At 37.7% G+C, this 26,863-nt stretch overlaps 1 protein-coding gene and 1 long non-coding RNA gene across 4 annotated transcripts in view; one reads left to right on the plus strand and one right to left on the minus strand.

Moving 5' to 3' along the window:
• Window positions 1–902: 902 nt before the first annotated feature.
• LOC141365276 (uncharacterized) lies at window positions 903–5,964 on the minus strand. 3 transcript variants are annotated; one of them, XR_012370502.1, is made up of 8 exons: window positions 4,795–5,964; window positions 4,207–4,338; window positions 3,403–3,471; window positions 2,945–3,097; window positions 2,378–2,457; window positions 1,875–2,114; window positions 1,632–1,777; window positions 903–1,521 (listed from the first exon to the last, which is right to left on the minus strand). It is a non-coding gene; the product is annotated as an uncharacterized lncRNA (long non-coding RNA). The 3 variants fall into 3 exon arrangements; XR_012370503.1 differs by lacking the exon at window positions 2,378–2,457 and having other exon boundaries at window positions 1,875–1,969; window positions 4,795–5,962; XR_012370504.1 differs by lacking the exons at window positions 2,945–3,097; window positions 3,403–3,471 and having other exon boundaries at window positions 4,795–5,963.
• An 11,140-nt stretch (window positions 5,965–17,104) lies between these two features.
• Window positions 17,105–26,863, plus strand: part of kif6 (kinesin family member 6) — a 283,602-nt gene continuing 273,843 nt past the window's right edge. The window contains exons 1-3 of the mRNA XM_073869457.1: window positions 17,105–17,358; window positions 17,484–17,569; window positions 20,462–20,536. The gene's annotated coding sequence lies outside the window, so the exon portion shown is untranslated. The remainder of the gene's footprint in view (window positions 17,359–17,483; window positions 17,570–20,461; window positions 20,537–26,863) is intronic.

Below are 26,863 nucleotides of genomic sequence, written 5' to 3' on the forward strand. Positions count from 1 at the left end.
ATCACCCGCTTCATATATGGAACCCCTAAATGGTTCAATATAGAACCACTTTAATGGGTTCATTAAAAAGAACCCCAAATGGTTCTTTGAATCAAAGTTAGATGGTTCTATTTAGAACCATTACAGGTTCTTTATTATTATGAGTAATTTATTATTGATAATAAATTATAACCGATCTAGAAAATTATAAAAGTTTACTATTTATTAATTGTATTATACAGAAATATAAATCTATAAAAATTACTTAAAATCACATCTCTTTATTCTGTATTAGACAGCAAAACTTTAGTTTACATTTAAAATGTCTCATTACATTCAACCATTTAGTTATTTAATTATTTCCATTAAGCATTTTCACTTTTTAATAAACATACATACGTTTATATATAAATAATATATATAAATAAATTGCATCTCTGTATTAAACAGCTAAACTCTTAATTACACTATACATTACGCATAGATACTGTACAGTATATGCAGTATTAATTTTTAGTAACTTTTACATGTGTCTGAAATGATGAAAAGAAATCACGGTAACACTTTACAATAGGGTTCACCAGTTAACACCAGCTAGCTACATTAGTTAACATGAACTAATAATGAACTGCACTTATACAGCCTTCATTAATCTTTGTTAATGTTAATTTCAACAATTACTTTATTAAAATCTTGTTAACATTAGTTAATGCACTCTGAACTAACATGAACAAGCAATTAAAGCTTAAATTTTTATTAACTAACATTAACAAAGATGAATAAATACTGTAACAAATGTATTGCTTATGGTTTGTTCAAGTTAGTTAATACATTAACTAATGTTAACTAATGAACCTTATTGTAAAGTGTTACCGAAATCACAATGCATTTAAAGACAATTCATGAACAATCTATTAAATAGAATGACAATTTACACAAGTTGATTGTACATTTGTTTTGTACAGGTATTAAAACTTAAGCATATATTTTATAAATTAAAGTCACTGTGTGCTTAATGGCAAAAGGGTATTGAACATTGAGGAGAAAAAAAAACGCAAACAGTTGTCACGGAGTGACTATGCGGGGCGGAACCAAAAGGAGAGTGAAGAGGTTCCGCCCGGACAGGTTTGTACAGACACCGGCACTTCAGGGTTCCCCGGGAATCCCCGCACTCGCTGAAACAAGGCACAGCTGTGTGAGTGACGTGGCGAGCGATGGTTGGGCGAGCCACGCCTGGGAGGAGGATATAAAGAGAGAAGGTAGAAGTTACTGGAAGGGTCGATTTTCGGGCGGGTCAACTTCCGCCTTTGGCAGCACAACGAAGACCAGCCTCCGAAGAGTCCGCAGGCTTTGCTGATCCGGCGACCGCTAGGTAGCGGGCGGAAAGAGTGCGGGGCTGGTCCGGGCGAAAGGACGGCGTGGTTGTGTATAGGAAGTTACTTGTCAGAGTGAAGTTTGATCGCGTTGGATATACGCTGCAGATGCCGGCTGGGTTGTTAGTCCTTCGGGTGCTGAAATACGTAGTTCTGCTATGGCTAGGAGCTTAGGAGAGAGAAGAAACACTGTTCAACAGTCAAGTAAGAACCTCTTGAAACGGAAATACACAAAGCTTTCTTGAAGTGTTGTGCTGTGTCCTTGTCGTCCGTACTCACCTTAGGAGGGTCTTGGACCCTTGTGGATGCCATCAGGGGCCGCCGCGACGGTGTGTGCCCAACCCACCCAGATACGCTCTGTAGCGGTGTTCCAGCTGGAGTCACGTGGAAACCCCTCCAACGTCCCTGGCCCCGTAATACTCCCCCTGAGGGCGAGAAGCGAGATTTTTAGATTCCCTTTCCCATTCCCCACTTTAGTTTTAAATAATTTAAATAAAGTTTCTATTTCTATATCTTACTTACCTCTGGTTTGTCTGGTCATTGGGGTGCTTTGGGACCTCCTCGAGGTGGAACTAGGAGGAGCGTAATCCGCGACAGGGGCGGTCCGCTTCTCCGACCTGTGACACAGTCATTCCACAGCCTATGATGTCAATGTCTTCCACATATTAAGTTCACATTGTCCATTATAAAGTTGATACATTCAAATTTGAAAAGATCAGGAGAGCCGTTGAACACTATGGTTGGTGTGGGACCTTTGGGTTCCTGTAAAACAAACATTTCACCTTTTAAGTGCTTTTTACCAATTAACAGAAGCCATCAAATAGACTTAAAATTATCCAATAATAACACAAATAAAGTATGACAACTAGGCAAGCGACACTCACGAACCAACAAGACTCATAATAATTGATGTAGAGCTGTATGCTATTTAAGGGTAAACAGAGTAATAGTTTTATATTTGCATTGAATGTTACTTTAAATAAAGTGCCTCAAATGCTAACTAAATTACAGAAGACTATACTTACACTATTTACACAGTAAATGAAGCTGGGATTTTCTTGAAATAATCCTTGCAATAACATAAGTGCAGCATTCCTCACCAGACCTACAAAGATACAAATTATTGTACATTAGGTACAGATATCAATTACAGGGACATTTTACTCAAAAAAAAAAAAAAAAAACTAATTCACTCACTCGTTATTTCAAACATTCACAGCTTTCTTTCTTCAGCAGAACACTAACACAAAAAAGATTTTGAAGAATGTCTGTAACCGAACAACTCTGCTAGCAATTTAATGGACACAAAACAATGCAGGTCAATGGGCACCATTGTTGTTCGATTACCATACTTTTTCAAAATTTCTTCTGTTGTGTTCTGCTGAAGAAAGTGACGATAATTTTAATTTGTGGGTAAACTTTAACTCTTTCTCAGCCAGCGTCTCTTAATTAACAAGTTTACTCTTCAATGGCAAGGAAAAAGTTTATACTAACATTATTTTCATATTTTCATTTATGCAATTTATAGGTGCTAGAACCTTTACATTGACTATGCAAATAAGGCTACTTTACACTGGACAAAGAACAAGCACCTTCTGTGGTTTCCTCTCCAATGAGATTGGCGTAGAGATGTTTTTACTTCCTTCTTTTGCACTCCTGATGATGTGTGGGGCCATTTTATTAAGAGATGTTTCCATGTTCTTCACCAAGTCTGTTCCAAACCACATTGTCATTCCATGCAGCATCTTAAAACAAAAAATCTTTATATATCCACTTTCAGACAAACAAGTTCCTTAAAGTCTACATTAACTTGAGGTTGCAATTGACTAGTGATGTATTTTTCAAAACACAATGTTCAATAAAAAAATAGTGTGAAATATACAGAATTTAAATTAAATCCTCAAACACTTTACAGTCTTTAATGCTAAATTCTAAATGAAATACATACAGTAAGAATTATCATTAAAGCTACAAAACACAGATTTCTTTTTATTTTCTCTTTAATGAACATTAGTGACAAAGTCTTACAAGGTCCTTTTAAGCACCTTACCTTTTTGCATCAATGGGGTTTATATTTTAAAGCCAGTGACATGTCTGACCATTTATTAACCATGGTTATCTGTGAGGGAGAGGAAAAAAAATTACACTTCACAAACCAAATACACATAAAAACCTGAACACGTTTGGTTTTTAAAACATTTAAATGTTAAATGTAAGTGTCTTAACAGCTACCATCACATTAATTAATTGTGTGCATCACAGAAAACATGCATATCTAGACTTGCGGATACAAACGCTGCACTGCAATCGTGCATTTATAATACAGACCAGCAGAAAGTTCTTAACTGTGGCCAGCAGTTTCCACTTTCCTTCAAGGTTTAGCTCCAACCCTGATAAAACACTCGTGAACAAGCGAAAAATACTCACGGAATATGTGTAAAACTGCGACAAACATTTACATATAATTTCCCTTCCACCGTCTTCCACCCGGTTCCTTTGACCACGCGCTTCATTGAAATAACACCCCTGTCTCTAATTTCGTCTCCTTACAACACAGCTGTCTTATTGTGCTTGGCAATTTAATTGAAAATGACAAAGAAATAAAGCAGGACTGTAACGTAATTCATTAAAACCAGGAACAAAATGTATTTAACAGAGCTTTTATAACTGACGGTTGACGAAGCCCGTCAGTGCTTTAACGTTACCAGCAGTATTTTTTAACTGAGGTACATATTATAAATGTAGCTTCTAGTATCACTATTTAGCACAAGACCTACTCTAACAAAATAAATATTAACTCATTATACTAAATATTTCAGTAATATCGTTTCAAAAATGTAGAAAGTTTACTTACCTCAGGGTACAAACAAGCAGAAATGACGGTCCGGAGTCCGAACTCCTCAGTTTGAAAAAATAACTGTCACGCCTCGAGGCTCATCTTCGCGTATGGTGGTGGTCTGGTCTGCCTCTCCACATCAACACCGCTCTGGTTTAATAAACAGAGGAATATAAACACACACACATACATAAATAACATGTTTAATATAATAAAGCTTGACGGTGAAAGATTTTATACCCTAAAATTGCCAAGTTTCCCTGGGCGGTTTTCTCGGACAGGACTTATCACTGACTAAAATACTGACATCTGTTAACATATGAGTGCTATTGTTTTGTCTCAAAATGCACACTAGTATTGTATTTTATAAGGTTTGTTTGTAAAAATGTCCCAATTATAATTAAGACGGAGTCCTAAACCCTGTCCGGTATTATCTTAACTAAAATAGCTCCACTTTAACTCGGACACATAACGTAACACACACTTTAAGTCGGTCACATAACATAACACACCTTTATATAACTTATATGTTTACAAAAACGTCGAGTATTTGCGTCTTTGCCAATTAATATAGTCTAAAATTAACATTTATTTACAAACACTTACCTGACGTGACCTTGAGGAAACGGCTGATGACTCGTGTCGTTGTGGGAAACAGTGAGTGATTCCGGCTGTTACATGCGGAATGATCTCAGATGAAATGACCTGTGATTCAGATCCTTCCGAGTTAAGTTAAGACATTTTAAGTTAAAAACTCACGCACATACTGTACATACACACGCGCGCGTGAGCGGGTCGCGCGCGCGCACACGGGTACACACACGGGCATATTTAGAAGTTTTATTTAAGATTGTTATGATATTGGGACTATTTCTCCACCCGCTTCCTCAGCTCTGAAGTTCAAATTCGCATGCAGTCCGGTTATAACAAATGTAAAAGATATGAAACATCACTCAACAGCAATATCAATTAAGTGCAATCCTAAAATATGATTTAAAACATAACCCTTTCATTGTTAAGTATGAAAAATCAAAATGAAATCACATGTTTAAACGCCACAGAGTCAGAGATATCAGAGCCAGCAGTCTGATGGGCTTGCCGAGGAGAGGCTGCGCTGGGCGGGGTGTGAGCGCTTAAGTGTCTGTGATTTTCTGGAGCTCATATGGAGCTCATCTACGTCCGAAAGTGTCCGAGCACATTTTTAAATAGACGCTATCTTTATTAACCGACCGCATATTTAAACTTTAAGCACATACATTCACGCCTGAACAACTCTTACAATTACATTTTGTGACCAAATAACAGTAATATTATGAGCATTTTGTTGTCAGGAAACATAGCTGTCATAAGTCCACATATTTACCTGATTTGTCTTAATTAGTTCAGTCAACACTAGCCATTCTGAATTTTGACTGGATTTGAAAATAACCATTCATTTAATATTTTAAACACAGATCTTCTCAACTAGCTCAAACAAAAAAATTGGTTTAACTTATATATTTTTGCCTGTCCAACATTTCATTAGTTGGATTTTTTACAGTGTACACTAAATATTAGTAGCCTATTTGTTGACTCTCTCTTTATTTGACCACAACCTATTGACACAAAAAGGTTTGTGAATGAGTTGTGTAGGTTTGTAAATGAGTTGTGTAGGTCTGCAATTATTGTGTAATCTTTAGTTTACACTTCAGTCACAAAACGTGAATTATAGAACCATTTTAATAAAAATGGTTCTTTGCCTTCCAAGGGTTCTATATGGAACCCATTTTTTGGTAAACGGTTCTATTGGCCAAGAATAGAACCCCACGGTTCTATATAGAACCTCAAGGAACCTTTTTTTTTTAGAGTGTAGCTAACAGTTGTTTTATGTTGAGAACAGACAACTTATGTGTCATTGTCTATCTAACGTTACTTTGCTAACTTTACTGCTTACAACGGTATCACTATGTAAAGGCTACTGTGTGATCAGAAACAAGTATTAGCAAGAGCCTTACCTCTAACGTAGATGAATGCGTTTGATGCCAGATGGCCCCGGCTGTTCGTCGTGTCTGTGAAATATATGGACGAAATTGCATTGTCCTTTAGCGTGTTTCGCTTCATTCCGAGTACATTGGGTTCGATATCTTCCAGCTTTAAATGGAGACTGCAAACCCTCAGGTTTTTCAATTTACCACATCGTTGTCTTCTCGAAACTTTGCGTGGTTGATAGCCCGCAGCCATTGTTTACACCGCGACCAATGATGAAAACTTACTGCTTGTCCTTTCCCGGTTTTGGTTGAACATCCCCGTACAACGCAACTTATCATCATTTGAATGTGGAAAAGGTAGTATTTATAATAACATATCGACTAAATCGTCGCAGACGTGTCTGTAAAAGTTGTATTTAGCCTAGTTGAATCTCCCTCCCTCCTGCCATCTCGAACCGGTAGGCGTGACTAGGGAGTGGCCTCGTAGAGCAGCGAAGCAATGCATTCTGGGACTTGGTGTTTTTCATCCACATGAGCCAAAAAACACATTTTATGGCTTTTCTCAGCCTAGAAGGCACCAATTTCTAAAATAACTTCACACTGCTACTACATAGGTTACCCAATTTAATAATATATTTAAATTTAAATTAGATGAAGAATTCCTTTAATGTCTAGGTGCCTTTTCACCTTTTGGCTCGGCCACCACTCCCTCTACCACTCCATCCATACTGCCCGCACGCTGGACGCAGTGTTTTTTCACTGTTCAGGATTTGCAGCCATCTAAAATTTCAGTCCAATCATCTACCCTACAATTTCTAATTAAAAAGTTCTAAAACCTTGATACAATCTCGTTTTTTCTTCAAACAAAGTAAGACTTTCCAATTTAAGAAGGGACACTTTGTTTATTTTTAATTTACCGAACCCCATCCAATCATATAATTCGCTACTAAATTACCTGCAGTACAGACAATCCTGGTCAAAACTTGTTTCAATCCTCTTTTCATCGACAACCGAATTCAGTTGGCTACGAGATTTTGGTTCCAAAAAACATTTAAAATCTGTTTTAATCCAGTCTGATATCCCAGCAATTAAATTTTCATTCAGCTAATTCATTTCGCATCAGTGCTGCAACCACTGCCGCTCCAAAAGGCCTCTCTAATCAACAAACTTAGGCCCTCAGTCGCCGTTTTTCAGAATCATTCAAATCTTACGTTAGATTTAACCACTTGCATATCAGAAAAGCTCATGTACCACTAGTTTGTTTTGTTTGCTTTACTGGCACATTTATTATTATTATTATTAAAATAAATAAATAAATATTATATGTATTTATCTGCGTGCGTTTATATTTGTGAGAATATACTGTATGTACAGTATTCGTATACATTTTCACCAGCATTTTTTCACACACGGTTGCACTCTACTGTGCACGTCGCTGTTTGGGCTCCCCGTTTGTAGGGAGTGCGGAATTTCCGTTAAAGCTCCCTTCGGACGCTGCGAGGGTCCTCCTGGTCAGACACCAACATTTTTTGCTTTTTAAACCTTATACTCGAGCATTTCCGTTTTACTACAGGCAGGACCTACCCATCCGATGCAGCGAGTATCTTCGCTCAAGCTCCCATCGGATGCTGCGAGGGTCCTCCCGGTTGGACGCTTAATTTTGCTTATTTAAAAATTTTATCGTCGAGCATTCCTGTTTGACTGCTGGCAGGACCTACCCGTCCGATGCTGTGAGCACCTCAGCCGGTCAACGCCTAATTCAAATGTTGCTTGTTTTACCTATTAAATTTCTCACCGCCCTCACCAGCATTTTCCCACTGCATGTGTAGACGTCTGGTTTGATGCTGCTAGCATCTCAACCAAAGCTCTCGTTGGACACTGCGGTGGCCTCCCAGTGAATTTGCCTTAACTCGTTTAATATTGCACCTCGTTCTAGTTCGCAAATGCGCTCCCCATTTGACTGCCGGCGGGGCTTTCCCATCCGATTCTGCGAGCATCTCAAACAATGCCCCCGTCAGATGCCGCGAGAGCCCTCCCAGTCAAACCACTAGTTTTCCCACCTCTTTCTATAGGTCTTTATGCTTACACTTTTAGGGGATGTTTTTTCTGACTGCTGTCCGTCATTTATGTGGCATTTTTGGGGAGTACTCTGGGTTCGGGCTAAAATTCCGAGCTTGGAGCCCTCTCCTCGGACAGCACGCCAAATATGCTTTATATCATTCCCTATCGATTACATGTTAATGCGAACTCGTGAAATGAAGTTTATTTAACTAAGTTCAGGAGGAGCATGGTCATGTGATCCAACCAATCAGTGCAAAGAGGTGCCTATAAATGGCAGTCCCTCACCTCTGCCCCGTGACAGATTTTTTGCAGCATCCCTCCTCCACCCCATCACCTCACTCTCATCTAGACTCATTTATCACAGTTAAAGAGAGGGGAGTACTCTGGGTTCGGGCTAAAATTCCAAGCTCTGAGCCCTCTCCTTGGACAGCACGCCAAATATGCTTTATGTCATTCCCTATCGATTACATGTTAATGTAAACTCGTGAATGATTTAAATTGTACATTATCAGATGAAGCATGTCATAGTTCTTTATTGGAACTACATCCAGTTTTAAGCTATTCTTCTTCTGACACTTGTGAGGATGTTTCTAGGTTGTTAGTGACAGTGGACCAAGTAATAAATGAATGAGGAGAATTAAGGTCAATAAATCTCCTGGTCCTGATGGCATTCGTTTTAGAGTTCTATAGGTCTGTGCCGATCAAATGTGTAGGGTGATTCATTATAATTTTACCTTGAGTTTGCTCTCACAAAAGGTACTTGTGGTATAGAAGACATCATGCATAGTACCTGTTCCCAGAGTAAAAACCCACAGTTCAAATGATCAACCAATTGCTTTGACAGCACAGTTGATGAAGGTTTTTGAGAGAGTGGTATTAGACAATTTAAAGTCTGTATTAAGGGCAGTTGATTAAAACCTATGGTTTGCTTATAAAACCAAGATAGGTGTGGATGATGCAATTATCTATCTTTTGCACAAATCCTTAAGTCATTTAGAAACCCAGGCAATGCTGTCAGAATGACTTTCTTTGATTTCTCCAGTGCCTTTAATACTATTCAGCCTACACTAGGCCTGGCAAACTCGACTCCTTTTAAGGATCCGGGTTATTGTGAGTCACTCACTAAAGTGATCCGGGTTGTGTGAGTCACTTGAATCACTTGAGTCAGTATTGCTAAATCGCAAAGGAAACTCCGTACAGATCCACTTGTAACCGGCTGATCCACGGGACTCGAGATTCTCAGAGCCGGAAACATTGCAGACTCGCAGACCATGGGACTCGCTCTACAGATCCAATAACCGGCTGATTCGCGTGGATCAGCCGGAGCCGGTTGGTGGATCTATAGAGCGACTGAAGTCTCCTCAAAAGCAAATCCACAACAAAAGCCTTTCACTTCTGAGATAGCATGCTTATAGGTTTTAGGTTTGGTGTGTATGGTCGACCATTTAAAAAAAATAGGCCTAATAATAATAGCATAATAATATAGAAAAAAATGGTGTCCTGCTTATGCAGCCCCCAGAGGCGGAGAGACAGTTCGTGCTGATCAGCCGGTTACGGATCAGCCGGTTACGAGTTGAAAGAGTCTCGAGTCAGAGCAGATTCGCAGATCTCTCGAGTTTGCAATGTTTCCGGCTCTGAGTGAGAATCTCGGGTCAGTTCGCGGCTCCCGCGGGTCTCTCGAGTTTGCAATGTTTCCGGCTCTGAGTGAGAATCTCGGGTCAGTTCTCGCACAGATCAGCCGGTTACGAGTAGATCTGTAGTGCGAGCGAAGTCTCATCAGTAATGTTGAAAGAGGTTTGTGTGTGTGGTGGCGCTGTTTATGGTTTTACATTGAATTGTAGTAGGACTCAACTGATCCGGGTAAATGACACTAGAGACTCGTGACTCATGAGTTAATTTAAAGATCCGGGTTAAAGATCCGAGTGAGTCGCGACTCAAACAGGTCTAGCCTACACTACTTCAACATAAGTTGCTGGAGTACAACAGAGTATGGTCAATTGGAAAATTGACTATCTCTCTAATAGACACAGTATGTGAGGATGCAGGACTGTGTGTCTCAAGTAGTGAAGTGCAGTACTGGAGTTCCTCAATGAAAGGTTTTGGCCTCGTTTTTGTTTACTTTTTACACCTCAGATTTTGTATACAATTCTGAAACCTGTCATCTCCAAAAATGTTCTGATGACTCTGCAATTGTTGGTTGCATAACAGATAGGGATGTCACGGTACCAAAAATCTAGTAGTCGGTACCAATACCACAAAAAGTACACGGTACTCGGTACCTAAGTCGGTACCACAGTGTGTAAAAAAGAGAACAATTATACTTAAACATTATTTTTTTTTATTAAAACATTTCAACATTATAGAAAACTTTTAAGAGCTTCTGTTTAGGTTGTCTGTGTTAATGTTTGTTGACTTTTCTCCTGACTCTCTTGGTGTACATCCTCATCTGGCTGATACTGTTAAAAAGAGAGAGAATAAGAAATACATTTTATTTATTTAACATACTGTCTGACAATGACTACTAAATCAGCTAAAACTGCAGGTGCTAAGGTGCACTTATAAACACACGCACGTGCACATACACATACTCTGAATGCAACCATTAGTTTAATATCACTCACATTGTTGCAGGATGAAAATAGTTATTAAAAACCCTTAACATTTTAATACTTCATCCAATAACATTAGTCTACTTTTTGCTGACAGGATGACTAAATGGCGATGCATGGTCGCCCATTTATAAATAGTTTTTAAAGTTGCAAATGCAGCGTCATTAACAAATAACTGACTTACACAATACATTAACATCTAGCATAAAGTTAGCTGGTTACACGGCATTAATGACAGCTGCCTCAAACAAACATAATATTGGGTCTGGGTTTCAGTATAAAATTAAAGTTTTACAGTTTGTATATAATGTTAATGTGAATTAAAACTTACCTCGAATTCTTTAAAGAGATTGGGGTGTCTGTCTTTCAAGAGCTTTGCCAAATTCTATGTTTGATAGCGACAAACAACTTTAGAAAGATTCCCGTGTGCTCGTAAGAGGCGTTCTTCCTCTTCTTTAACTCTTGTGGAGCTTCAAATACACACGCGCGTATATGCTGCCCCCATCAGTCCCGGAAGAGTATTGCAGCCTCGGTACCTCCGGTACCAGAGAAAGCAGGTACCGTCATGTTTAAAAAAATGTTGGTATCGACTTGGTACCGAAGTATCGGTTCTCGTGACATCCCTAATAACAGACCACGAGGACAGGGAATATAGGGAGGCTATAAAGTAATTTGTGGACTGTGGCCGGTTGCATAAAACTTAAAGACTAGTCTTAAAAGTTAGTCATTAATTTTTTTCTTCAAGACTGATCATAACTGTTTTAAGTATATTACCTAGAAAGGTAGATCGGTCTAATTTAAATCCAAATAATAAGACTGATAAGCCCTAATTAATTGCTAGTTAGTCAGAATCATTCTTAAGACGCAGTCTTAATGTCACGGCTATGTTTATGCAACCGGCCCCTGGTCTGAGACAAATGGTCTAACACTCAATGCTATTAAGACTAAAGAATTAGTCATTGATTTTAATAAACATCCTCTGCAAGCAATACCATTATATATATATATATATATATATATATATATATATATATATATATATATATATATATATATATATATATATATATATATATATATATATATATATATATATATATATATATATATATATATATATATGGGAAACAGAAATAGAAATTGTAACATCCTATAAGTACCTGGGGGTATACCTGAATAATAAACTTGGTTTAATAATACGACTTAGGTATTAGGGGTGTAAATCGGAGCCTTCATGACGATTCAATCCGATTTCTTAAGCCAACGATTCGATTCTTTTCGATACTTCATAATTACCCATGATCCGATCCGATTCAATACTAGATATTTTTTGGGCTGTCAAAAGATTTAAATATTTAATCTAGATTAATTGCATGGTTTCATGAGTTTACCTAAATTTAACACTTCAAGTTTTTAATGTTCTAATCAACATGGATTTGGACAAATATATATGCTATATGCAAATGTATGTTTACAACAGCCTGTTTACATTTTCAACAGAACCATCAGTCATAGTTTTATATATGATTTTCCCTTTAGAAGACCTTGTTCTTTTCCAGTTCTGTTTGCTGCTGCATCATTTGTGAAGTGTGCTGGCAAATTGAGTTGGGATGAGCACATTTTCTAAAATTAGTTATTTATATTTTAACATTAAAAAACTTTAAAACAATGCATGATTTGTTGGAATCTGACAAAACATGACAGAACTACACCTGTTTACGCAAAGCAAAAACAATATCACTGTGTTAAATTTATGTTTTTTGTATTGTTTAATTTTGACATTGAGACAGACCGCTTTAAGATACTGCAGGCTAATGCAAGGGTTTAATATATGTTACACAACGGATACTTTTCCTCAACAGTTAACCAAACATTCACTTCAGATATAACAGATTATAGGTCATACCTGCGTGAGTTCTTGTCAAAACAGATATTTTTAAAACTGTAATTTTAGATGTCTATATCAGGGTCACGAACTCGCGCGTTTGTGTGAAAGATCGCTTTTGAGTCTTGTCACTTTTAATAACTCTTTTAACATCAATCAGGTCCAGAACTTGATCTCTCTTAATCATTATTTTAACATCAAGCAGTGTATTTTCTGTCATTTCTGCATGCTTTAAAAACGAAACCAAAAGTGAATGAAGACGCTTCTTTGCTTTAGATTATGGATTTGGGACGGTACACCTCTCAGGAAACTAACAGATTAAGATCACTTTAGATGTTTAATAAACATTTAGAGCATTGGATTCGCTAGACGAGAGCTTAATGTTCTTATTTTTATGAAAACCTCTGACTCATCTAGACAGCGAGAGTCACTTGCTGTGTCTCAGTTCATCCAGCTGTGGGCTAGACCAAGGGTCAAACAGAAATTGCGTGTTGCGTTAATCAAGCGTTAATAAAATTAGTGGCGTTAAAATGATTTTGCGTTAACGCGTTAATATTGCGCGTTAATAAATCAACAAAAATAACACATCATTTGCCTTTTATTGAGAATACAGAAACAGTATTGTATTCACAAAATGTGTATGTTACACTATAGCAGTTGTGCTGAATGTACTGCAAATGGATGCCTGTGTTTTCTTTACACTCACCATCAATACCATGGCGGCTTTACACTCACCATCAATACCATGGCGGCTTTTAGGTGTCGAAGTACTCCCAAAAGTGCTATTACGCCATAAAATATAGTTCCTCTTTTAAATCGCGCTGCGTTTTGTTTTGTGCCACCAAACTTGCTCGTGTGGCTGCTCGTCTTGAATGGGAGGAGCGTTGATGTGTTTGGTCACTTCTAACTTTGTCTCTGGATGGTACCATTGAATGAATGGGGCTAGGCTAAATGCTATCGAAGCGTCGCAGCGCGCTCCAGCGCTTACGTGCACACACACAGATGATAGAGGGATGTATCAACAATTCTTAGTTAAGGTAATAACATATTTTAATATTGAAAATGAGTAGACTATTCCTTTAACTCACACTGACAGCATTTCTCTTTGCAAATGGCAACATCTCTTACCAGTGCTCCATCTGTTTTTCTGAAGCCAAAATATTTCCACACGAATGACTTGACGCCTAGTGGTGTAGTGCAGGGTATACGCAGGTATACGGAGTATACCCACTTCTTTATTTGATGGCATGGAGTATACCCACTTTTACTTTTAAAAAATGGGGGCATAACTTAAGAGTATACCCACTTCTCCAGGTACCACTACACCACTGTTGAGGCCGACTGGAGTGTGTAATATTTCACTTTCATTGTCAGCTCGCCCTGACGGTTCCATCGCTTGTAAAAGACTTAATGTGTGTGAACAACAGACTGAAACGCAATAATGCGTCTGAAGTTGTGTGACGTAGAAGATAATGATGAGGTTAGTTAGCGTCACACGCAGCTTAATAGTAGGTTGTACGCATATGTCGAGCGAATGCTAAAAATAGACAGGCGAGCAGACAGGCGGCAAAATAAACACATTAATCGATCCTCTTACATACGCATCGATGCATCGAATCGGCGCTTGTATAATTGATGCATCGATACGAATCGATGAATCGTTACACCCCTATTAGGTATACAAGAAAGGCCAAAGTCGTATTCATCTGTTGAGACAACTGAGAACGTTTGGGGTAGATCATGTGTTACTTAAGACTTTTTATGACTGTTGTATCATTTGTTGTTATGTATGCCATCACCTGATGGGAAGGGGACTGTTGGAAAAGGAAAAGAACAAATTAAATAAGCTTATAAAGAAGGCGGATTCGGTTGTGGGGTTCGGGGTTTGTGTTACCCACTTTAGAGGAGACATCTCAAAGTAGAATGTGGACAAATTTGTTTCTATGATGAGCCAAAAGGACCACTCCCTTCATGGAATAGTTCAAGCTAAAATTTATTCCTACAGCGTAAGATTTATTCATCCATGGTGTATTAAAGAGAGATTTAGGAAGTATTTTTTTACCTACTTCTATTAGAATGTACAATCAGCGTTATATCAGATGATGAACACTATGGAATCATGCTATTTTTATAATGATGTATTATTTATGCTTTATTTTTATTGTGTTTATACCATTTGGTGAGACTTGCTAAAGTTCCCTTTGGGATTAATAAAGTTTATCAAATCAAAAAACAATATACTTTTCTGGATCACAGACGAAAGGTGCATAAAGAGAATATGACGCAAAAACATCAGGGTAAGGCTGTAAAACACAAAACTTTAATAGCTGTTTGTGAAATATAAATTATATGTGTGTGTGTGAGCTCATTGCACGTGGGACCCTAAAAGATCAGAATATTTCCCCCGGGAAATATGGTTGAGGTATTCCGCCATTACGGCCAATAACAACACACTGAGATAGCTGGCCAATCAGAGCACAATGCGCTTTTCAGAAAAATGAACTTTGTTAAAATTTAATAGTTTTGAAAAGATAGAGAGAAGCTACAGTAATGTACAATATCTGAAAATTTGAGTCTTACACTATTGATAGCACATTGTATTACTCAAATATAATCAAAATAATGTTATTTTAACTTAGATCATTTTACCCCTTTAAGCATATGCTTACTAGGGATGGCGAAAACTAAACATTTTCTTGACCGATATGAGTTTCATTAGCCGGTTGAAACCGGTTAACCGATAGGCATATTAGTTTAAAATATGCTACGCCATTTGAAACAACAGGCATTTCGAGCCACGCCTGCAATTTTGCAACTCTGGCACATCTCTCTGCCGCTCTGCCTCTGGCTCACACACACACACAGACCCGGCGCTGCCCTTCCACTCACATCACTTTTTTTTAAATCCCCTGCAGCACGAAACATGAGTCCCACAAACGTGGCGCCGAATCGGAGGACAAATGGCTGCTTAGTTTCAAAATGGTTTAGGTACAAGGTGATCGCGTTGAAAATAAAGGCGCTTGTCTAGCGTTATGCTGCGTTCACACCAGCCATGGTAGAAGCCCCTCCCATGACTCGAATTTCCGTGTGAATATCTCGATGACTAGAATGTGACGCGCGCACGCACACACACCTGTTATTGTTACTAAACAAGCTGCGCGCGCACGCACACACACCTGTTATTGTTACTAAACAAGCTGCGCGCGCATGAAACCTGATCGCCGAACACGCAGGGATGGGACGGCATGGAGTGGAATGGAGAGTGATGTTTCTTCAGGCTCCGGCGTGAATATAAATGACTGTGTATCAAAAAAGCAGATTTAAGTCCTTATTTTTTCTCTTCTAAAGTTCGGTAAAAACTAGGGATGCACGATATATCGGCCGACATATCGTTATCGGCCGATAACTGCTTATTTTTAATATTATCGGTTATCGGTCTGATAGCAAAATTAGGCCGATAAATGAAAGCCGATAAATGATGGATTATTTTGGTTTGTTGAACCACTTCACTTGCTCATTGCTGGCCATGTGGAGTTTTGATTGGTGCTTTCTGTGACATAGCACGAAGATGACACGTGTTGCGGGCTTAAGAAGAGTATGCTAGTCTAGCGCAAAGACAAGATGTCCGCGGTCTGCGAGTTTGTCATTGTAAAAATTTATCGGCCTAAAGATATCGGTTATCGCCCCCCCCAAATACAAAGAGTTATCGGTTATCGTCATCGGCCAAAATTTCCATATCGGTGCATCCCTAGTAAAAACACATAATGGGCTTGAAATCTTGTTTAAGAATCTGTTTTATAATGAGGATCTCTCTTTCAGCGCGCCTATGTGTGTGTGCGTGCCGCGCGACAGACGATTTGAATCTGAAACAAAAATATATTGCAGTATATTGGAAAATATCATGCAATATATTAGACAGCATATTCCCATATATGGGATTTAATATTTATATTTTCCAATATATTGAAATATATGCATACACCATACATGTATATATGATACAAAATATATTGCAATCAAGACCAAAAAGGGCACTATATTTTTACATGTAATAGTTTGTCTTTATATGCTTAGATATATTGCAATATATGCATAGACCATACATGTATATGTGATACAAAATATGTTGCAATGAAGACCAAAAAGGCACTATATTTTTTACACTATATTTTTAAATGTAATAGTTTGTCTTTATATGTATGTATGTATGTGTGTGTATGTATAAAAAATGGATTTATCTCGTTTTGCAACGAAACTCTTCATATATATATATATATATATATATATATATATATATATATATATATATATATATATATATATATATATATATATATATATATATATATATATATATATATATATATATATGAAGAGTTTCGTATATATATATAGGCGTCAGAGCACGTAGCTCGCAATGCTCAAGTAGGAAGCTGAGATTCAGGCGCGAAGAGAGGACAGGATGCATAACAGACACCAGCAACAAGGAGGCTGATAGATAGGTCCTGACCTATGTTCTTGACCCACACTCCTAATCAGTAGGTGGCGGTAATGCACCTAAAGTTGTTTGCCAACTGCCAGTAAAACTCAAGAAGAAGAAGGAGGCTAATGTCAGCAGGCTACCCAAGGAAACTTCTTGCTTTACAAGGTACTTAGTTTTCAGAGCTGGTGCCTTCCAGTTTTTATTGCATCTCTGCTAGGAAAGATTTTTGTGAACAAGAGGGGCAGCAGGAGGAGGAAGAAGAGAGTAATTCTTGTTGTTCTGCTCTACAGATACTGTCTTACACCAGTTTCCTACGGCCAAGGATGCTGATGTCAGAAAATCCTTCAACAGTAGAATCTGCGAGCTAAGACACCAGGTGAAGAGCAAAAGCATGGTTATATAAGTCGTTTAAATCAGTGAAGAACCAAGATAGACTCCTAACCAGGATAACAGACTGTTCTTTTGACAGTTTATTTCTTTGCTTTTCCACGGTTCCCAAAAATTCTTGAAAGTTTGTTTATTATTTATTTATTCATTATTGTGTGTGCAGATTTTGTTTTTAGATATTGTCTTTATATTGTATAACAGCACTGCTGAAAGTTTGAAATGGACATTGGTAATTTGAGTTGCTTTAATTTATATTTTGTATATTTTTTGTTTAAAGGCACTCTTTTAAAATGTAATTTATGTAAATGCAATGAAACACATTTATGTAATTTAATGTTAAGCCAATCACATTTCCTTTGAATGACTAAATGCAAAACCTTTTTGTGGTTTTAATAGGCCTATGTTAGCCTGGGTGCCAGCCGATCTTAGCCCCGCCCACAAGAATGTGAAAACGGGAAGATCGGTCTGGCGTTTCTCCGTTGAGGAGCTACTATGCTTGGACAAATGCTGGTCGAACCAATCAAATTGTGAGGGCGGGCTTTATACGATGATGGACAGATAATCAATAGTAACGTAATGAACCACGTCACCAAAGAGCGCGTGTGTTGAATGGCTGCTGCTGTAGAGTTCAGATGTGTGGATTCTGACATTGAGTCTGTTCTAAAAGATATCGACAGAGCATTGATTTTAAAAGAGGAACAACGCGAGCAGGGCATTTGTTGATGTTTTTGCCGTCCTTCCTATTCGGCAAAAGTTGGTCGCAACTGAAATTGCTAACGTTATCACGGCGATGCAGCTCAGCGTGCACGACGAGATGGATATAATTAGCGGTCGTTGCCAGCTTCTTTTCGGAAGCCCGGAATCGTGGTTGCTGAATAAGTCGAGGGACATGCTAGGCTCCAATATTTTCAAGCAAACGTAATGGGTATTGTCGTGGATGAAGTTCACCTAACGTACAAATGGTAAGAGATAGTCTTACTCACTTAGTAAATACTTCATGTTGTGATATAAACAAAATGTTGTAAACATAATAGGTGTTGATGTACATTCGCTAACTCAGTATAATCACAATGTTAGTGTCATTGTTGCGAAATAACTAGCAGTTCGGTCAGGCTGTAAAAGACGTAACGTACGTCACACACTCCGTTGCTCTGATTGGTCGTAGGTCTATCCAATTGAGTGCAGAGGCATTTTTCGGTTGAGACACGCCTCATAATTATAGCTCAATGGAGCGGTATCAGACTCAAATTCTGACTAGAATTGAGTATGACAACGTCAGGCTAGGCCTATGTAGCTCTGTACCTCAAATTGGGTTTAGTATCTGTGCCTGATTAAAAGAAAATAAAGGTGGTTTTTGATAGATTACCCATCAGTCTGTGTTAGTATGTTGTGTAAATGTTTGTATGTTGCATATTTAAGTATTTATATATTTTATATGTTTCATGTACATATACTGTATGTATCCCCATATATGTTCATACATTGTACGTGCATGTTCTCATATGTGTACACATATTGTGCATACATTTACTATAAATATGTATTTCCATTAATTTTACATATATTTAAAATCTATTCTACAATAAATCGAACACATCTACGTATATATTTCCATATAGTTATACATATATTTGAAATATAATCTACCATATAGTAAACATACATGTGACATTATATTTGTACATATATTGTTAATACATTTTCGCATATAAATCGAAATACAATATTGCGGATATTTATAAATATAATATTGCATATATTTTTAAATATATAAACACATATATTATATTTAATGTACAATATATTGAAAGCGGCAATAATTTTTTTTGGTATATTTTGCAATATAATGCAATATATAACACATATATAAATTATATGTACCATCAGTATATTATTCCATGTATTGCCAATATATAATATATTGGAAAATGGAAAGTAAAATAATATATTGCAATATATTACAATATATTTCAAGTAATATATTGGTAAATATATTTTCCTTTCATAAGGGAAATGCACTTATAATACTTAAAAGTATTTTAAGGTTGGATGATAGAGATGTTATGTGCCACCCCAGAGTAACTGCTGCCCCCTGCCTGGCCACCCCATGAAAAATCCCTGGCTCCGCCACTGATTAGCAAAACACAAAAAATACATTATATAAATCTTTACCCGGACAAGTGACTTTTGTGCATGGACAAGTGAAACATAAATTCTCAAAAAGTTAATGTCAAGCCCTGTTGATACGGTCAACCATTGGTCAAACGGTCATCGGTTAACATCCCTAATGCTTACCATGGTTTGTTATCTCAGATGCTGTTAAACTATTCACATTGTACTTATTCAAAATAAATACTTCAAACCCTTTTTTATTTTGATAAACAAAAACAAATTTCAAATTGAATCATGTTAATTCCACTAATGTCCTTTTAAACAGACGGTCATTTTGTTGAAAATGCATTGGGTCTTAAGCTTTCAGAGAATGCATACACAACCATTAGATGCTCCCCATATGTAAATATGCATTTTTAGAAATATAGATCATAACAGTAAGTGCAAAGAAAACATAGGCTGCTGTATTTACTTGCATCCCCTTGTTTTTCTGAAGGTGTTTAATGGTTGCGGTTAACTGAAATTTCTTTAAATTATGCTGTCTAGCAGATGAGAATTGTCATTTTGGAATGTACTACAACAGATTTTTTGCAGGCTAAAATTTATTTGGTATCCATTACATTTGTGTTGAATGTTGGTGCAATGCTTGTATTTTATTACAGAGAGTTAATAATTAGACTACATAATGTTTCTCTTCAGATCTGCAACTAGTAAATCATATACTGGATTTTTAATCTTAAAGTCTAATAAAATATGTATTTTGCTATAGGTTCCAAAGGGTTTTCGACCAAATAGTCAATCAAGAAGAAATCTTTCAAGCTGTTGCGAAGCCTGTTGCTGATAAGTGAGTTTACCTTTGTTGTTCTGTTTTTTGTACATATTTAACTACAGATGTGGCCTATAAAAATGTGCATCACAGGGAAAAGAATTGTGCGAGCACTTCCGGCATTCTGCAGCATTCAGCAGAAAGAGGATTAACTCTCTGCCGGAGGAAATACCATACCTGTAGATGGTGTGTTTCATGTAGGCTGTACTGATGACAGTATGCTGCCCTCCAAAGGCTAAGTGCAGTATCTACGCAAACACTGAAACTGAGAAAAATGGCTTTAAAGTTTTTTACATCAGCCAGTCAAACATGTTACTGCAATTTTGGCACACACGTTTCTCTGAAATGGGACAAAATGTAACCAGGAGACTTTGTCACAAGACACAACAGATCTCACAAAGCCCATTTTAACCCTTAACTCAATTTTGACCAAATGCGTAGTTACTGCGCTTTCGCTTTGTAGGGCAGTATGGGTGATTGACTTCATGCTGCGCAAATTGACGTCGCTCATACTGTATGACATTGAAGTAACATAACATGACAGTGACACACGTCTGCACAGCTTTAAAAGTGTATTTACAGGACATTCACAAATTCAGGAAACTGAGGAAAAACGCGGATCCACCACTCCAGTAAATGTACTGTGAGTGTGCGCTCCCACAGCAACGTGACGCTCTTGACATCCATTTATCAGCGAGTATAGCTCGTATATGTATAACACACGCGTGATCACTAAACCAAGTTTTATTGTTTAAGTGAACATAAACAGCTGGATGTTTATCAGTATATTGATACTTAAAGCAGTCTGTCTTTGGTCTTAAAGTGACAGTAGCCTGCTGCTCTCTGTGTCAGAAATGTTCATTTCATAACAAATATATTTACATTTAATACAGTGCCTGAACATTAAAACAAGATTTTAGTTTGTATTTCTCATGTTCTGAATAAAATGTAGTTTTAAACCATTATTAACTGTCTGATTTTTACAATTTTCATTCAGGAGCAAAAATCTGCCTTTAAATTTGACATGAATAAAGATTTGTTATTTGTCATTATAATTATCAATATTGACTGATATGGAAAACATTTTCTTGATATTTTTTTGGCCATATCGCCCAGCCCTATACACATGCATGCTTTTTGGCAAATGTTTGGTTGGCGAAGGTTTTTTCGCCAGTAACATCAATGGTCACATACTGTATGCTTTATCCATTTCATTATACTCCTCCATTTGTTATAGTCAACACCAGTGTTTCCTCTAGGATTTTTCCAGCTGTGGCGGTAGGGGCGCCCATGATGATTAAATGTACATTAAAAAAAATTATGTAGAATATAGGCTACTGTAAACTAACATGTATTTTTCATGCTGTCATTTACTTTTCCTTATATTTATAGCCTATTGCTTTTCTGTGTTTGTTCTAAAATGTATTTTCTTAAAAATATGTTTTACTACATAGCTTCATACACATCTTTCATTGTAGTTTTAATGTTGTGTGCAAGTCCGTGATTGTGTTTAGCGCTACAGTTCCCTGTTGCAAAGTCATGCACAGTCCTGTTTGATAATTCGCATCCGCAGTGATTGACAAAACAACCCACCAGTTATCTGATATCAGCAGCAATTTTATTTCACACCCGGCCCGTTTGACATAAATAGACTGTGACCCTGACCCGGTCACACTGCAAATCGTGCAGTGGGAAAGGTAGAATCCTTTAACGGTCTTCAGATGCCAAATTATAATTTAATATCTTATTAATTAAGACCTTGTGATTTACTGTGTCAAATGCTTTCTCTAAATCTAAAAAGACAGCTCCCACAACACCACCTTTATCCAAGATATATTTTATATTTTCTAAAAGGTAGTGTAACCCCTTTGTCTCAAATTAGTGTAATTAATAACTAATTTAAGTATTAGGAAATGAGATCTGGGCTAGTATCAGAAGCTCTAGATACGACTACGGAGCCTAAAAGAGTAAAAGGTTAGCAGAAAACAGACAACACAAAACAGGTAAATTTGAAAATGTATTATAAAATATATTATACAAAAATTAATTAGTTATTTACATTCCCTGCCTACCTTAGCCGGCTTCCTAAGTGCACAGTGCACAAAAAACCCAAAATAAATAACTCAAATGAAGAATGAGTCCATGGAAGTTCTAAGTGTGTGTGTGTGTGTGTGTTCCTTGAAGTATACATGTATTCTCTTCACTACCCGGGTAGGTTTACGTGTTCTTATCTGTATTTAAAATGAAGGCATATGATGATGATGATGATTATAGGTCCAAAGATGCCACAGCTGGCCACACAATCTATACATACTTTACAGAATGCATTAATCACAATTGCCTCATTTCTGTTCAAATCTAATCAACTTTTCTCCATTCAGATGTCAAATCAAATATAACCAATTGTAAAGGATATAAATACTCTAATCATTATGCAAATGAATAGTTACACATCACACCACATAAGTCAGTTCCAATAAACAACAATTAATCAATCAATCAATAAATCATGTACTTCCATCTCACAATACAAAAATAAATCATAGGATTTCTGAAAATAGATATTGATGTTTGAAACTTTTAAATCTATTTGTGCATCTTAATAACATTTTAAATGTTACATTTTAACATATTTATTTTTTGTAACAGTTAAGTTCCTCATATAAATATAAACATGTATATTAACAATTAAACATACTAAATCACTCTTATTTTACATATAAAACAAGACAAAACAAATACTCAATCGAGTAGTGACTTTTTAAGTCAATAAAACAGTATTAAGGCACCTTTAACAGTGTACAGCATAACGGATCAAATCAACATGCATTTAAATGTAAACAATTAGTATGCGAGATTAACGATCTTTTATGGGGATCTCAAATAACATTAAACAATATTAATCGGTGTCTATATGGTATTAAACAGCAAAAATCATGTTCACAACTCCGATTGGTTTTAAAAGATTATTTTACGCCATAATGGAGCTTGCGCAATCATCATAATACTCGTTTAAGTATTAACATCCTTACCGGAGGTATCTTGAAAAACTCAATATCAGCAGCTTAACTTTCTCTCTGTCTCACTGCTTTCAACCTAATAAATACACAATATTTCAATAAATGGTGTAAGATTTTTCTTTGAATTTCTATCCTTTAGAGGATATTATTCATACCAGTTCTTGATACTTTCTAACAGCGTCTTCACAGGAGGAAAGTCATCAAGTGTTTGTTTACTGGTAGGTTGCCTGGCAACTTGCAGGCAGTGATTTCTTTGCGCCACTCACAGGCGATAAAGAGAATTGCACTCCAGTAACCTTGTGTGGGTTACACTCTCCCCTCTTAACTTATGCATGTCCCTGTGCATAGCAATCTTTAAACAGTTATCATTGGAAGGGACAGGACAGGGGGATGAGCTGACGCATCACTCTCACTTATGAGGTCGTCCCACACAGTGGTCAGCCCTTGAAAGAATGACTTCACCACTGTGACTAAGGGGTTTCCCAGTTCAGTGTATTCCAGCCGCCTAGGTGGCTGACGATTTCTTAGGGACCTCCTGACTAGGTCATCTGTTACTACGTGTTCCTCTGTCCCCTTGATCTCATTTTCTCCTTCATTTTCAGGAACATTTGTCTCATCACATTCTGGCATGTCGGAAGGGACTGGAAGTTGTTTAGTGAAGTCCTCATCCGAGCCTTTAACAAGGTTTCCACTGTCAAATAGGTTTGTCTCTCGTTCCACAGGTTCACTTCCAGGTAGGTCTTCTATTTTCACAGGTTCAGTTTTTTACTTCCACATGTTTATTTCGAGGTAAGTGTTATATTTCTCCAGATTCATTTCCAGGTAAGTTTTCTATTTCCACAGGTTCATTTCCAGGTAAGTTTGGATTCAGGTTACTCTGTTGACTGGAGCAACATCAGGTAGGCTACTCTCATTAGCTGAGACATCATCAATCACCTTGTTGAGGTTTGTCGTCAGATTCTTATTACAATGGCTTGGACCATGGTGTCTTGGAACATTTCATGAGACAATATATCTAGTCACTTTTAGGGACCAAGTAACAGGAGTGATTTCATCTTCATCTGATGACTGATCAACTTCTCTGGTGTCACTGTGAATGTTCTGTCGTGTCTTGCGACGCTCGAGTGGTTTAGGTTGTTCTTCTGGTGTTACATGGAGGAACCCACATGGGAGCAAGAGATCTCGATGCAGCGTGCGTAAGGGGCCTTCTCCAGTCCATGGCTTTACTGTATAAACGGGAAGGTCTCCAGCTTTCCTCACTACCATATGGACAGTAGACTCCCATTTATCTGCAAGTTTGTGCTTTCCACAAATGCGTACATTCCTGACAAGTACTCTGTCTCCAATGTCCAAAGCCGAAGAAGCGACACGCTTGTCAAACCTTGTTTTGTTCTTTTAGCTACCTTGGCAGCACTCCTTGTAGCTATTTTGTAGCTCTCCTCGAGGCGGGATTTGAGGTGCTTTACATATTGGGAGTGTGACTTCTGTTGCTCTTCTTTGACAGGTAAACCAAAGGCAAGGTCAACTGGCAGGCGTGGCTGGCATCCGAACATTAACTCATAGGTTGTGAACCCAGTCCCTTCATTTCTGGTACAATTATACGCATGGACCAAAGGCTTTACAAAGTCCTTCCAGTGTGACTTATCCTGGTTTTCCAGAGTGCCAAACATGTCCAACAGAGTGCGGTTAAAACGTTCCACCGGGTTGCCACCTTGGGTGGTACGGAGTTGTTCGAATTTTCTGTATGCCTGCAACTTCACACAGTTGTTTGATTAACCGCGACTCAAAATCAGGACCTTGGTCGCTCTGCAGTTTCTTTGGAATGCCATAATGAAAGATGAAATTATCCCATAAGCACTTTGCAACTGTTTGAGCCTTTTGGTTTGGTGTTGGGATAGCCACTGCATATTTTGTAAAATGATCTGTGACAAGAAGTCCATGCAGACCAATTCAAGTGGTCTTGTTGTCTTGATGTTCACTAAAGGTGCTGCCCTCTGAGGTAAGGTTTTCCTGAGCACACACCTGTTACACATCTTAATTTTCTTCTCAATGTCAGAGGCCATCCTCGGCCAGTAAAATCTGGCTCTGACCAAGTCCAGCAGGGGGTCTTTTCTCATATGACCCATGTTGTCATGCAGGCTCATTAAGACTGTCTCACGAAGTTCTTCAGGTAAGACTAGCTGGTACTGTGTTTGGCCTTCTTCTTGGCGTGTTCTATAGACGATGCCGTTCTGCAGTTCAAGCCTGGTCAACTCTCTCAACAACAGAGGTAGGTCTGGAAGCAAAGCTCTCACAGTGGGTGGTGGTTTCTCGTCATGCTCAATCTGGGAGATGACATGTTTATATCATTGGCACAATAAATCAAAAATCAAAGTTGTCTCTCACAGATGGCATTGCTGATCCACAGCTTCAATGTTATCTGGATCTGACAGATGATGTTGTGTGAACTGGCAGATCCTGTCCCACTCTTTTTGAGATGAGGGGTCGTCACGCAGATTGCCATGGGGATGTCGCGACAGTGCATCAGCATCTCCATTCTGCTTTCCCGGCCTGTACTGGAGTTTAAAGGAGAAGGTAGAGAGAGAGCAGCTAACCCCCTGTAGCTGGTTGCATAAAGTTTGGCTGAGGTGAGTATGTAGGTAAGGGGATTGCTGTCAGTGACTACTGTGAATTGCCATAGAGGTAGTCACTGAACTTCTGTTACAGACCATTTCAGTGCTAAAAACTCAAGCTTATGAGCTGGATAATGGGTGTTGTGGAATTTTTGCCGCATCAAATAATACTCACTAAGAGTGAAAGTCAAGGATCACACAGACACACTGTTGACAGAATTTTCTTTGTCTGAATTTTATATATTCTGCAGAATAGGCTCTCACTCCCTGGTGCTAGAAGTCTAAAACCCAAGAGCCCCGATTACAAGGTTGAACACACATTTATAGTGAGATGCTGAAACATGTGTAGTCATCAGTTTCCACATCATTTAGAAGATAACCTTCAATTTGTCAGTGATTAAGAACATAAACAGTTAAACACAAATCTAGTGAAATCATAAAACGTATGTCTTGTTCTCAGTACATGATGTTTAAGTCCTTGGACATTGTACTTTGCTCAAAAGACCGAAAGAGCATAATTCTGTACATTAGCAGAAAAACATGATCTCCATATGAATCACAATTTATGAGCTTATGATTGTAATTAAAAAATGAAAAATAGGATGAAAAATAAAACATAATAATATGAAAATAAAAGCATAATAAAAATCTTCCACTACACTCCTCCCTTTTTATGATTTATTCATAACTTCATTTACTGTCATTGTTACGTA

Source organism: Misgurnus anguillicaudatus, chromosome 7 (assembly GCF_027580225.2).
Source record: "Misgurnus anguillicaudatus chromosome 7, ASM2758022v2, whole genome shotgun sequence".
Taxonomy (NCBI): domain Eukaryota; kingdom Metazoa; phylum Chordata; class Actinopteri; order Cypriniformes; family Cobitidae; genus Misgurnus; species Misgurnus anguillicaudatus.